Consider the following 12367-nt stretch of genomic DNA (forward strand, 5'->3'; position numbering starts at 1 on the left):
ATGTGTAACCTCCCTTGATTAGCAGAAATGGGCCTCTGTCTAAAGGTGTCCTGTCAATTCAGGCTCTCTCCTCCAAACCCACATTTTATCATCCTAGGTTTCTAATGTTTTGTATGACTGTGACAACTCCTTCCTAGTCTCTTCTCACAAAGTCTCAAGTCCTCTTCGTGAGACTTCCATGCTGGTTCAGGAGGTTTGTTCTGAACAAATCACACATGCTAGACTATGATGTTTCCATCTTCCAAACTATGGTTTGGAACTCCTTACAGTTATACCCTACAAGTAAGATTTATTCTAATTAATAAGGCCAGTTGGATAAAATATGTGGTATACATACCCTGCTTTGGAGTTTATTGCTCATTCCCCTTGGATCCATCCTGCTATCATCTCAACAGGCATTTTGCCTAAACCCCTGGAAATGAGAAAAGTACAGTTTCGGTCTTTGTGGATAATTCTTCATTGAATAGGCACCTTTTTGAGACTTTTAAATCTCACTGTACATTTTTATATTTACTAGCTCTATTATGCAACCTGAAAGAGCATAATATGAAAATCCTTAATTATTTGTGAATGTGGAAAAATTATTTTACTCAAATTAATAATTATTTCTCAATATCAGGATCCTAATTCTGTGCATGACTCATTTTTCCTGAAATATTCTTTCTTGAAGAAATTGATATTTTAAAGGTAGAAACACTTTCTTTTCAGATTTATGTACATCTGGAGTGAGGGTAGGGACTTAAAAATAAAAAACAATCTTAATAGATATTGTAATTATTAATTATGCCTTTTATCTTTATAAATGTCTTCTTAAAAGAACAAATGTTCCTGTTCTTTTCTGTAATTATGAACTTTGTGATGAAAATGAATTTAACTAATGTGAAATGCAGTCAGATGTTGACATTCTGGGAAATCTCACTTTCAAGTATGAGAGTTTCAAAATAAAATATAATGCAAGCTTTGGGGGTAAAAAATGAGAGAGGAAATCAATATTGAAGAAGGAGTGAAACTATCTTTCAGTCTTTGGATATGATGGTGGTAGTATAGCTTCTAACTTTAAGGATATCTGAGATGACTTTTGCTATGGCAACTAACACCACAGAAATTATATAGTTGATGAAAGAAGAAAATAAACTTTTATGTTCCGATCTATTAAATTGATCTAGATTTTGTAGAGGTATATATCAAGGGATCAGAATAGTGAGGCTCCCAGTTTCTTGATGGGTTTTATTTATAGTTTGAAGTTCATTTTCGTACAGAAAAGAGCTTAAATTCAAAGAATGTTATTTTTTTTTTATCTCTAAATCTTAACGGAGACAAATTGCCTTAGTTTTGTGAAACCTTACTCTGGTGGGAGCTGGTAATTTATTGTGAAATGCTGGAACAAAGGTAATTAAAGTTATAGAAGTTAGTGATCAATCACCTTACAGGTGATTAAGTGTCTTTAATGTGCCCAGCCCTGTGCTTGCTAAAACCAACTTACAATTTATTTGAGGAAGACAAGACTTGCCCTATTATATCTATTGTGTTTTATATAGTTCATTGAAGACAATCCAGACTGTCCAGAAAATATATTCTAAGTGAGATAAGTTAGAAGGTGAAAGAAAAATACTAGAGTGGATGCTTGTGGATTATAGAGAAACAAAACAAAAGGAACAGTGAAAATCAAACCAAAACAAGCCCCAGATATTTGGCTCTAGGTTTGAGGTTTCCAGCAGGAAAAGAGAAGGGAAGGGAGCAAAGGGAGAGAGTTCACAATGGGCTACAGTGGGGAGTTATTGATGCTTTGCTGGAGGGGCTTGTGTGGTATCATACATCTGAAGAGGTGAGATACTAAATCTGTAAATCATACAGTGTTGTAAACCAATGTTGCCTCAATAAAAACATAGTACAATTAAAAGGAAAATATAATCACCTGAAGTGTTGATTATGAGGATCATGGGCTTGCATTTATAAAAAGGGGATAATTGCATTTATTACATATGGTTGGTGTGGGGATAAGGCAATTTTGGACAGAAAAACAGCACTTACTAAATGTTAGTCATGAACTTTCTCATCGCTGTCATCACCATCATAGTCATAATTAAGAAGCAAAGAAAGATGGAAAGAAATACTAATTAGGATCAGTGACATTTTAAGAGTAGAAAAAGTAAAGTGGAATCTAATCATTTGAGCTTATAAGAAAGGAGACAGAGGCTACAGACAAAAACACGCTATGTTAAGAGTGGACTACGAAGAACATTTTAGGGGGATTTCACTTTAAGAAGGATAGTCTGCTGAAAATAAGAATGTAAAGTAGTAGGCAGAAATGGGGTTCGGATGAGAGGAGAGGTTCAGTCACTAAAGTCCCATTCAACTATCAATTCTGCCAACCTATGCTTTGTTGCTGTGGGGAATGAACAAAATGTATTTTCCTTCTTCCAAGCTTTCTCAACTATCTAGAACACTGAAGATAAATGAAGAGCGCCTGGAATGGAAATTCAAACTTCTTTAAAAAAAGAAATGGAGTGTGGGGCAAACAATGCAGATAAACAAGTGAATGCCTGAGTTATGGCCTAATTTAAAATTTTACCATAGTGGCTTTTTGCTGCTGCAATTAGAAAAAAAATAAAGCAGGTTGTTTCAGATAAACAAACGCTGAGTAATTATAGGGCTCCTAGAGAAACAGAAGCTACTGATAAAAGCTGAAATTGAGCAAGCCCTTGAGGGATAAGGAGTGGCCTGAGCAGTCAAACTTGTAGGCTGTTCTAGGTCTGGGAGAAGAACACACTGCAGGTGAAGAGAATTGCATATTGATAATATTGCCAAGGGTTCCTGAGTGAAAAAAAAATCTTATTTTTCATATTCCTGTTTGTCTTGCTGAAAAAAGGAAAGCTAAGGATTGGCAAAAACAGATCTTGAGAAGTTAATACATTGGACACCGATTCTTATATTTGTAGATAAACAAGGCATTACGGAAAATTTTATTGATTCAGGCTTTGCAATAGGGTGATAAATATGTTTTATATTGGTATTTTATAGGCATTAAGCTCTTACCTTCGTTGGTTGGCTTGCTTGAACATAAGGGCTATTTGGCTAGCTGGATTTGTTGTTGCTATTACTAAAGTTTTACCTGAGTGTTATTAAATCATCTATGCAGCCAAGCCTCTTGACATATGGGTGTCCCTCCATTTTCCTTCACACTGGTGTGATTGAATTAATATAATTCTCAGATTATATATTAAGAAATACTTATATCACTTCCCTACACTGTCTGATCCAAATCTATTGGTGTCCTTTCAGGTTCTGGAATGTGTCATGTCTCAGAATCTTCACAGATGTTGGTTCTTCTGCTTGTAGAGCTTTACCCCTCCCCCCTTTTCTTATGAAAACTATGAGTTAACTTTTCAACTCATAGGCCCTAATTTAAATCTCACTGCCTCGGTGGAGTCTGCTCTGTTGTATATACCCTGAGCTTGTCCTTTGAAGCACTTGGTGTAAGCACATCTGATTGGTACTAGTTGTTACCTTGATTCACTGTTGCTCACTAGATTGACTTGGAGCTGTGTTCATTCACTACCTCCCCTCTAGGAGGTGGAAATCTCAGGTGTTCTAACCCACTGAATATGTACACAATTAATGGAAATAGTGGACAAAAACACAAAGTCCAGGGAAAATTGCTAGAAAACAAAGTCTAAAATAGGCCTTCCTGCTTATTGACCTCATGGATGGACAATTTGTAGGCCTTGGTGCTAATCTTGCCAATTTACCCACCCAGCTGAGGAATAGGAGGGGGAAAAATACAACAGTGTCATTCAGAAATGGCAATGGTGCTGCTTTTCTTACTTGTGAGTGAGGCAGCTAGTGGGAGAGATAAAGTTGAGGGTCTTTCCTGCCTCTGGAGGCGAGGCAACCCAACCACTAGGATAACTTGGCTAACTGAATGACAACCAATCAGATTAGTCTTTCCTCCACTTATGAGGACAAATAACGCACAGAGAAAGAGGCTAAGTTAGTTAAAGTGAGAAGTGGAGATGGAGTAGGGGGAAAAGGGACTAGAATGTGGGAGGGAGGGAACACAAGGGTCTAAAGGGGTAGACTATGGTTCCTCAGTGAAGGGTGCATTGTGCTAACAATGACTGAGGGGGGAACCTACTGTTTTAAAATGGAAACAATGATGTAAACCAATATTAGCTCAATAAAAGAATATTTGAATAAAGAAACAAATAAATCTGCAGCTCTATCTCAGAATATTAGGCCCAGAAGCTTGTATTATTTAGCCATTATTTTCAGTGTGCACACAACCAAAAGCAGTTGGAATATTTAAAAGAATTAAACAAATTAATGCATACTCTCAGCACAGAGCCTGGCATATTAAAAAGCATTTGGTATATATTGATTGAGTCATGAATCAGCATTTATTGAATTATTGAATCAAGGTTCAGTGGCCATCCGAACTTTGAAAGAGGTACAGCTATGTAGTGGAAAATTCAAGGCAGAAAGTCTGGTTCTAGCCTGATTGTACAACTTGGTGTTTGACCTTGATCCAGACACTTAGCTTTCCCGAGGCTCAGTTTTTGTCATATGAAGTGTAATAGGCTTAATTATAACTGGACATATCTAGCTCTAGATTCTGATTCTAAAATGCCAAGTTCAAATGCTCCTTGGCCTTAGCCAAGCAGAAAAAAAGGCCCTTAGAACAAAAAAGTACACTCTTCTCTTTAAGAATTAGACAACTAAAAGTTTCTAAAGTCAATTAGAAGTGGCAGGTTTTGAAGAGTAAAGTCTAATTAAAAATGTAAGAAGGTAGAGGTGATTCTAAAAAGAACCCGAAACAAATGCAAAAACAACTTCTTAAAAAAGGACATTAGAAAGTGCTTTTAAAAGTAATTAGCAAAGCAATTTAAATCTCAAGTTTTTGGCTTGCACGACTTAGTAACCAAGAATAAATAATTGTCAATTATGTTGCTCTCTTCAGTCAAAACCACAGAGGTTGTAAGTAGTAAGCCCCAGAAGTTAGCAGAAAACTACAGGAAAAGCTATTAGGTATATGGATTCCTTTTGCTTAGTCACAGCCCGCATTTACAGTTAATGTACATGGCATCAATTTAACTCAGGGAGATACAGATTAGGAATCGTTACTATGTGGGTGGTATGCTAGGTCATGGGATTATCCAGAGACAGAGGGCGAGAGGGATGGGATAGAACTCTGAACCAGAGCTTTGCCGTTTAAGGAATGTTCAGAGGAATGAGAAGAAATGGCCAAGAGGTAGGTAGGAGGGAAGCTAGGATTGTGTTGTAACATGGCAATAAAGTTGGAGAGTGTTGAAGAATAAGAAAATGGTTAGCTGTATCAAATGTTGCTGAGAGATGAAGATGGCTCAGAAAAACACCCATTGGAGCTAGCAGCAGAAAGGTTGGTGGTGATCTTGTGTAGAACAGTTGGCATGGTGTAGGAGGCTTTTTGAGGACCCACAAGTCAGTGGGAAGACAAGTGATAACAGAAATCAGACAAAGGAACAGTAACACCAAATTCATGAAACAAGAAAGATCAAGGATCAAAAGCATGAAGAAGTTTTATCAATTATATAAAAATACAAAAGCAAATGATGGACTTATTTTTGCCGTCAATTGGCAAAGATGGAAAATTAATATATTACCATTTACATGCAGTTGACCCAAGGGTCTATCGATAGAATTTGTGAAGGCAATTTGGCAATATCTGTATCTTAAAAACCGCGCATACCCTTTAATGTCACAATTCCATTTCCTCTTCGGCAGAGAGGAAAACACGTTTGTCATTATGCCTCCTTGTTTTTGTGTTCTCTGCTATCACTACATAATTGTCCTTTGGAGTTGAGAACACCAAGAGTCCCTAATAGGGAAATTTTTCTTGTTCTGCATTTTTCTTGCTATTATTGTTACTCTTGTTTTTTCCTAGTGGACTAGAGGGTACATTTTAGAAGTGCTGGGGTGTCAAGTCAAGTCATCAGGAATCCCACTGACTGCAAGACATGCCAGCTCAGTCTCAGAAAAGACTGATGCGAATTTTGGGATTGATAGTTTGATGAGTTTCAAATAAAGAGAAGGAAAGGAAGTTTGCTTTCCCTCCACCAAAGCCCAAACAATGAAACTAAAAATACAACACCCTTTGGGAAGTAGAGGCATTCACCTGTCACAGTGGGGAATTAAATGACAAGTACAATGATCGAAAGTACAGAATAAGGATAGAGGGAGAGGCGATACAAATGATGCTCAGAGCCAGAGTACATAAATAATTTTCTGCCACAATTCCTAAGGAACTTGAGATATATATCCTGCCAGCAAGAACAATAAGAGAAAAGGGAAAGAGAAGGGCCCTTAAAGATTTTTTTTCTTCCAGTTAACAAAATACAGGAAGAATTTTAAAGTAGTTAAGCAGGCGTATTGGTGCAGTTAATCTCACAAAATTAAAATAAAGGATAAGACAAGTTGCATTAGGGCAAGGATTTATGTCTGTGCCAGTGCCTTATTGCTACCACCTGGGAGGATGCCCAGCACCTAGTGGGTGCACAATTAATAATAGCTGAAAGTAGAATGAAATTGAATGGGAATTCGAGCCAACTATAGCTGGAAATATAATCTGGGCCCTAAATTACATCCTGTGACTGGTATGATCTGGGGAGCCAAGGGCTACATTTGCTAAAACTGATAGCCTCCAAATTAAGAGACATGAAACGTGGATTGGGACAGAACTTGCCATTTTTTAAATTGTCACTTTTGATTTACTTACCCATAAACACCAAATTTGGAGCCATCTGACAGAGCTGGTGTCTTTGTTTTCTTCTCTTTGATGCAGTGGCATAACTAGAAATCACTGACTTTGCAAAAAGAAGGAGATTTTAAACTCCTATCGTTACCTCATTCTGTGTGGATGGAGGAGAAGGGAGAACATTACCCAGTCACAAAACTTGCGTTAACATTAATTGGTGATTATCGTAATGTGCACAGCAGCTTTTACTTTCCTAAGATGCAGCCATTTGATTAGTTGGCTCAATTTTGAGCAGAGGCAATCACAATTACTGAAATAAGAGAAGTGAAATGCCCTCAGCACACTGCATAAGAATGCAGTTTAAGTGCTTTTTTTTAATAATAGCAAGCTTCGATATAGGAACCCATGTCTATATCTACGTGGAGGAACTCACAGTGATTTTTTGTGTGTGTGATTTTTAATTACATCTTGGCCTCCACCTTTTTCTCTTGTACCTCAGAATTTTCTCCTTTATGTTAATTGAAAAATGAGTGAAGTATTTTCTACACAAAAACTTTCACTGTTGGAAAACCAAGAAGATACAGGAAGGGAACTTGATGTACCAGTTAGAAATGATCTCATCTGATTAACACCAGAACCAAAAACTAAAAAACAAAAAATCCAAACAAAAACAAACCAAAAAAAAAAAAACCACAAAAAATCCCCAAACTATATTATCTGTTTTGATTTCAATTAAACCACTGACTCCTTAAACTGTTTTACCGTCTTAATTTTCCTGATGCAAGACTTGTGATTTTCCACCTCATCTTTGGCTTCCTTTTTTCCTCCCTATTGTGTACCAGTTCATTTGATACTACCTAGCCACTTTTAGGAATGCTTCTCTTCTCAGTTTCCACTCTTTCCTTAGAAGAGCTCATACTTGAATTACCACTTTATTCAGAAGACTCAAAACTTTTTTTCTAGCACGGGTTGTTCCTCTAGTCTGGCTCTAAGAGCTACCTACATGACATATTTTCTTATCCTAAAGTCATTGAAATTGATCATGTTCAAAAATTTTATGATTTATCTCTATAAATATAGTCTTCACCAAAAGCTTCACCGTAAATTCTGTTGTGCAAGTCAAAGTCCTTTCTGATGGTTTCTGTCTTCTTTCCTGGCCACAGCTAGTCCATTGCTCTCCTCATTTCTTCTCCTTAATATCTTTTAGTTCCTTCCCTCTGCATCCATTACTATCACTCCAGTACAAACTACATTCTTTCTTGTCTGGGCTCATCCAAACATCTTTTAAGTCATCTTAAAAGATGCACTGGACTTTGTCCCATATAAATCCATTTTCCACAGGATAGTCATTTCAAAATATAGATATGAAAATATAATGCTCCTAGCTATTGATACCGAGGAAAGTTTAAAAACCTTAACGTGACCTACAAACCTTTGAATGGTCTGACCCACACTCACTCTCTTCAGCGTCAACTCTCTGTGCACTTGCATTAACTCTTTGTGCTTCAGCTGCACTCACCTTCCTATACTTCCTATTCTCCATAAACTCCTTCGTGCCACAGGGACTTCGAACATTTTTTTTCTGAGCTGGAAATGCACTTACCTTCTAGTTCTCTGTGGTCATTTCATATTTATCATTTAGGTTAATTTCCCTTATGAAAAACATGTGTGACTTCCTAGATGTGGTCAGTTTTCCCTGTTGTACATATTTATATTCCATTGTGCTTCTCCATTATGCTTGCCCCCTGCTTGTGTGACTGAAGGGTGAGGGCCGCCAGTCAGCCAGATGGATTGAGTAGCTTCTGCTTTCTCATTATCTCACAAGCAGTCCCTGGAAGGGAGCGTCTCTTGGCTTTGTGGGAGCACACACTTATCACTCTTTTTTTTTAAAAAAAGATTTATTTAAGTATATAGAACTGGGTTACAGGCCAGAGGTGCAGGGGCAGTGAGAGGGCTCAACAGAGACAGAGTGGGGAGCAGAAAAGGCTGACTGATGAAGTACACCGCTGAGGGGAGCAGCAGGCAGGTCAGGAGAAGTCTGCCAGGCCATGTGGGTCACCTCCAGGTCGGGGATGGAACTCATGCTGAAGTGGCTTTAGCTTCTTAGTGCTGTGCTGTAACCTGCTGCGCCTTCCAGGTGGCGCTTATCACTGTTATTAATAGATCAATTTTATTTTGTATTTTCTATCCTCTTACCATATTTTACATATTTTTTCCCACTTTGGTATTCATTCTGCAGCGTAGAAACACCACTTCCTTTCATTTGTAAATACCATACTTACTCCATGAAATAATAATATTTTACTAGTTGTTTATTATATGCAATGTCTGTTACCTCTCATTTACTATTTAATCTTCACAATAATTCTGCTCAGTACAGTCCATTATAATCCCCCTTTTATAGATGGAAAAACCAAGACTCTGAGTGGTTAAGAAATTTAGCAAGATTCACAAAGCTGCAAGTGTCAAAGTTAGAGTTTGTGTTGAGAAGCCTGAAATGGTACTTCTTTTATGAAGACTTTCCTGATCTGCCCAACAAAATATGATCTCTTATGCAAGTTTCCCTGCATTTTGGATGTTCTCCTGTTTTGTTGATTACCATACGGTGGGTGTGATATGAATATGTGTACTCCCTTGGAGCAGATTATGAGTTCTTTGAGGGGAAAGGGTATATCTAGTCATTATGTTTTCCTCTTGAATGACATTAAGATTGTACATCCCTTCAGTGAGATGGTGACATGCATCAGTTTTGCACACGACGTTCAAAACCCTCAATATTCTCCCTACTTATTTAAAATAAATGTAGTTCAATTCACCAAAACAAAGATAGCTAGCAAGCTAGCTAGATACATACATACAGAGAGAGAGAGAAACTACTTCACTTTACTTCCGATTTATTCAACCTCTATTAGGTGAGAAAATTGCACCAATCAGTGCTTGCAAACCCAAATGTCTATTGGACCCAAGCATGAAACAAATGACTGAGATTGCATATTTAGATGTTGTGTCGTGAAGGTTGGGAGTGGCAGTTATTTGGTTCTTGCTGATTGTGATCACACTAGCAAGCCTGCGATTTCAGATCTTTTAATACTTAACAGAGTTGCGAAATCTGGAATTTAAAAAATGTGATATTTCTTGCTTTTTCAACGTTAATTCAATCAACACAAACAAGACCTATGTGGGTTCCATCTTGGCCAATGACTGGAAGATGTTCTTGATAGTAGTCTTCCTTTGATCTTTGTTATGTACAAAATGAAACTATGTTTATGGACATTCTAATACCAGGAATGTTCTAGAAGTCACTATTGCTATCAGTAGTATCTCCCATAACATTTGAGAGCAGTTTGAAAAATGGAGAAGAAACATCAAAGCATCAAGTGCTTACTTTTGGGGGAACAAATATATATTTAAAAATATTCGGAGCGCCCTGTTCTCTAATTATCTGTGTGTATACTTATAAACATAGACATTGATAGAATTTGCATATATACAATTGAAATGTATCTATTTATTTTTGACACAGGATTTACATACTACATTTAACTTTGTGCAAATTTACTTTGGGTCTATAGAACATATGAAATTGTTTCAGAGATTTTTTTTTAAATTAAAAAAGGGTCAGATCCTATATTAATTGAAAAAGGTTGAAAACTTTGACTTGATAATTAAATTTCTTAAGTTAGCCAGGCCTTGGAAAATGAGCATCTTAGACATGTACTTGTGCTAAAAATTAACATGATGTTTAATCTGCTTTGGTTATAACATTCATGCTATGATTATTTTTCAAGAAACTATATGTTGAAAAGTGTGAAAATGAACTAGATCAATCTTGTCTAGTACATACAAACCATACATTCTTTTCAAGTTCCATTGCAAGAACTTTGAATACTGAATATCACCACAGCCTTATACTGAAAAACAGGCTTGATCAATATCTAAAAATAGATATAAAGCGCGGACCGTGGACATGGCACGGTATGAAGTACTCTAAGGATATGGAAGACAGGTAACATTTTCAAGGAGTCAAAGTTTAGTGAGTCTCAAGTAAGAATGTAAATATTTGGCACTATTTTGTTAGCTTCTCAAGAAGATTACCCGGGAGAATTTAGGAATTTCCTTCCTGGATTTGCTTTGTGAATAAGTTAGACATTAATCTAAGATGCTCTTTTTCTTTCTAACTCTGTTACAACTTCTTTGGCGGGGTGGGGGTGGGGGCTTGGTAAGAGAAATGTCTTAAGATATGAAACTTTAAACTTCTTGCTTTTAGAGTTTTTTCCAAGGTACAGGTTGCATTTTTAAAGATGGTTACATATTAGCCACAAGAATGACTAGAGGCAGAAAACATTAGATGACCCTGTTGACTTTGCTTAGATTAGAGGGTCTTGGAGCTGGAAGGGACTTTTGCAACTCTTAGTTGCCCTCTGAGGGAATTAGACTAGTTATCTCTCTACCTTTCATAGCTCATTTGTCAAAAGGGGCAACTGAGGTCCTAGGTCAAAGTTTGTATTTACTGTGGTTCAATCTGTCAAGGGAAAGGGAGCTGACTATTAAAATACCAAAATGAGTTCAGATAATGAAAATTTTGCTAAACCTTCTATGTTATTTTGAATAGCTGGAATACAATTGGCCTAATAATTGAGCTTTTAGAAAGAAATTTTTCTAGCAAATAATTCTAAGACATCTTGGATATTATGTGGAAAGAAACAAATCAATTAAACAAAGCATCTACCACCATGTCTGACTCATCGCTGGCACTGTATGTGTTTGGTGACCACAGGCGTTTCTGAACTGTACTGTAGAATTTTATTTTTTCATCATTTATCTAGATATTTCACTACTGGCAGTGGAAGTATCTCTGATATCAATAGTAAATATTCTTTCACCTGAGCCTATAACTGTTTGAAATAGAAACAAGTTGAACAATTCATTTTGGTAGGTTTTATTTTTTTTATCAAAACACTGCTAAAAAAAGTATATTCAATTTCTATACAATTTTGCTAGATATATAAAAGGACAAATTAAGTCTAGCTCGAATTTTATGCCCTACCAAACTGAAATAAATATGTAATAAATACATAAATAAAGCCATATCAAACATTGGAATATAAACAAAGAGAGTGAAGTTTGTGTGTATTTATTGTTCTTACTATCCAACATAGCTGTGAATAGGAACTAGGTGATGTTCAGTTTTAATCTTTCTCCTTTTGTATTAGAGCATTCTTATGGAAAAATTTTATGTGTTTTAATATTAATTGAATTAATGATTATTTATTAATGATTATTTATCATACAAACTATTTAAAAAATTTAAACTTTGCTTTTATATGATCACCGTTTATCTATTGAGATAATCCCATAGCAATAATATTTTCATTATACAATTCTCTTAATCAAAAAACTTCTAGAAAATACCTATGGGGCTTGGTGATTATAACTGGAAGCTCTAGAGACAAAAGTTTCAGATTTGTGTCTCTACCTTTTGCTAGCTGTGTGACTATGGAAATGTCATTATTTTTCATCTGATTCTCTGAATTTCTTTATAAACAAGGTGGGGGATTTATTAAAACTATTGGTATTGTGGTGAAGAGTAAATGAGAGAATGTTAAGTGCTCTTAATATAGTTCATGACATTAGGTA

Source organism: Condylura cristata, unplaced genomic scaffold, assembly GCF_000260355.1.
Source record: "Condylura cristata isolate star-nosed mole 26May11 unplaced genomic scaffold, ConCri1.0 scaffold00019, whole genome shotgun sequence".
Taxonomy (NCBI): Eukaryota; Metazoa; Chordata; class Mammalia; order Eulipotyphla; family Talpidae; genus Condylura; species Condylura cristata.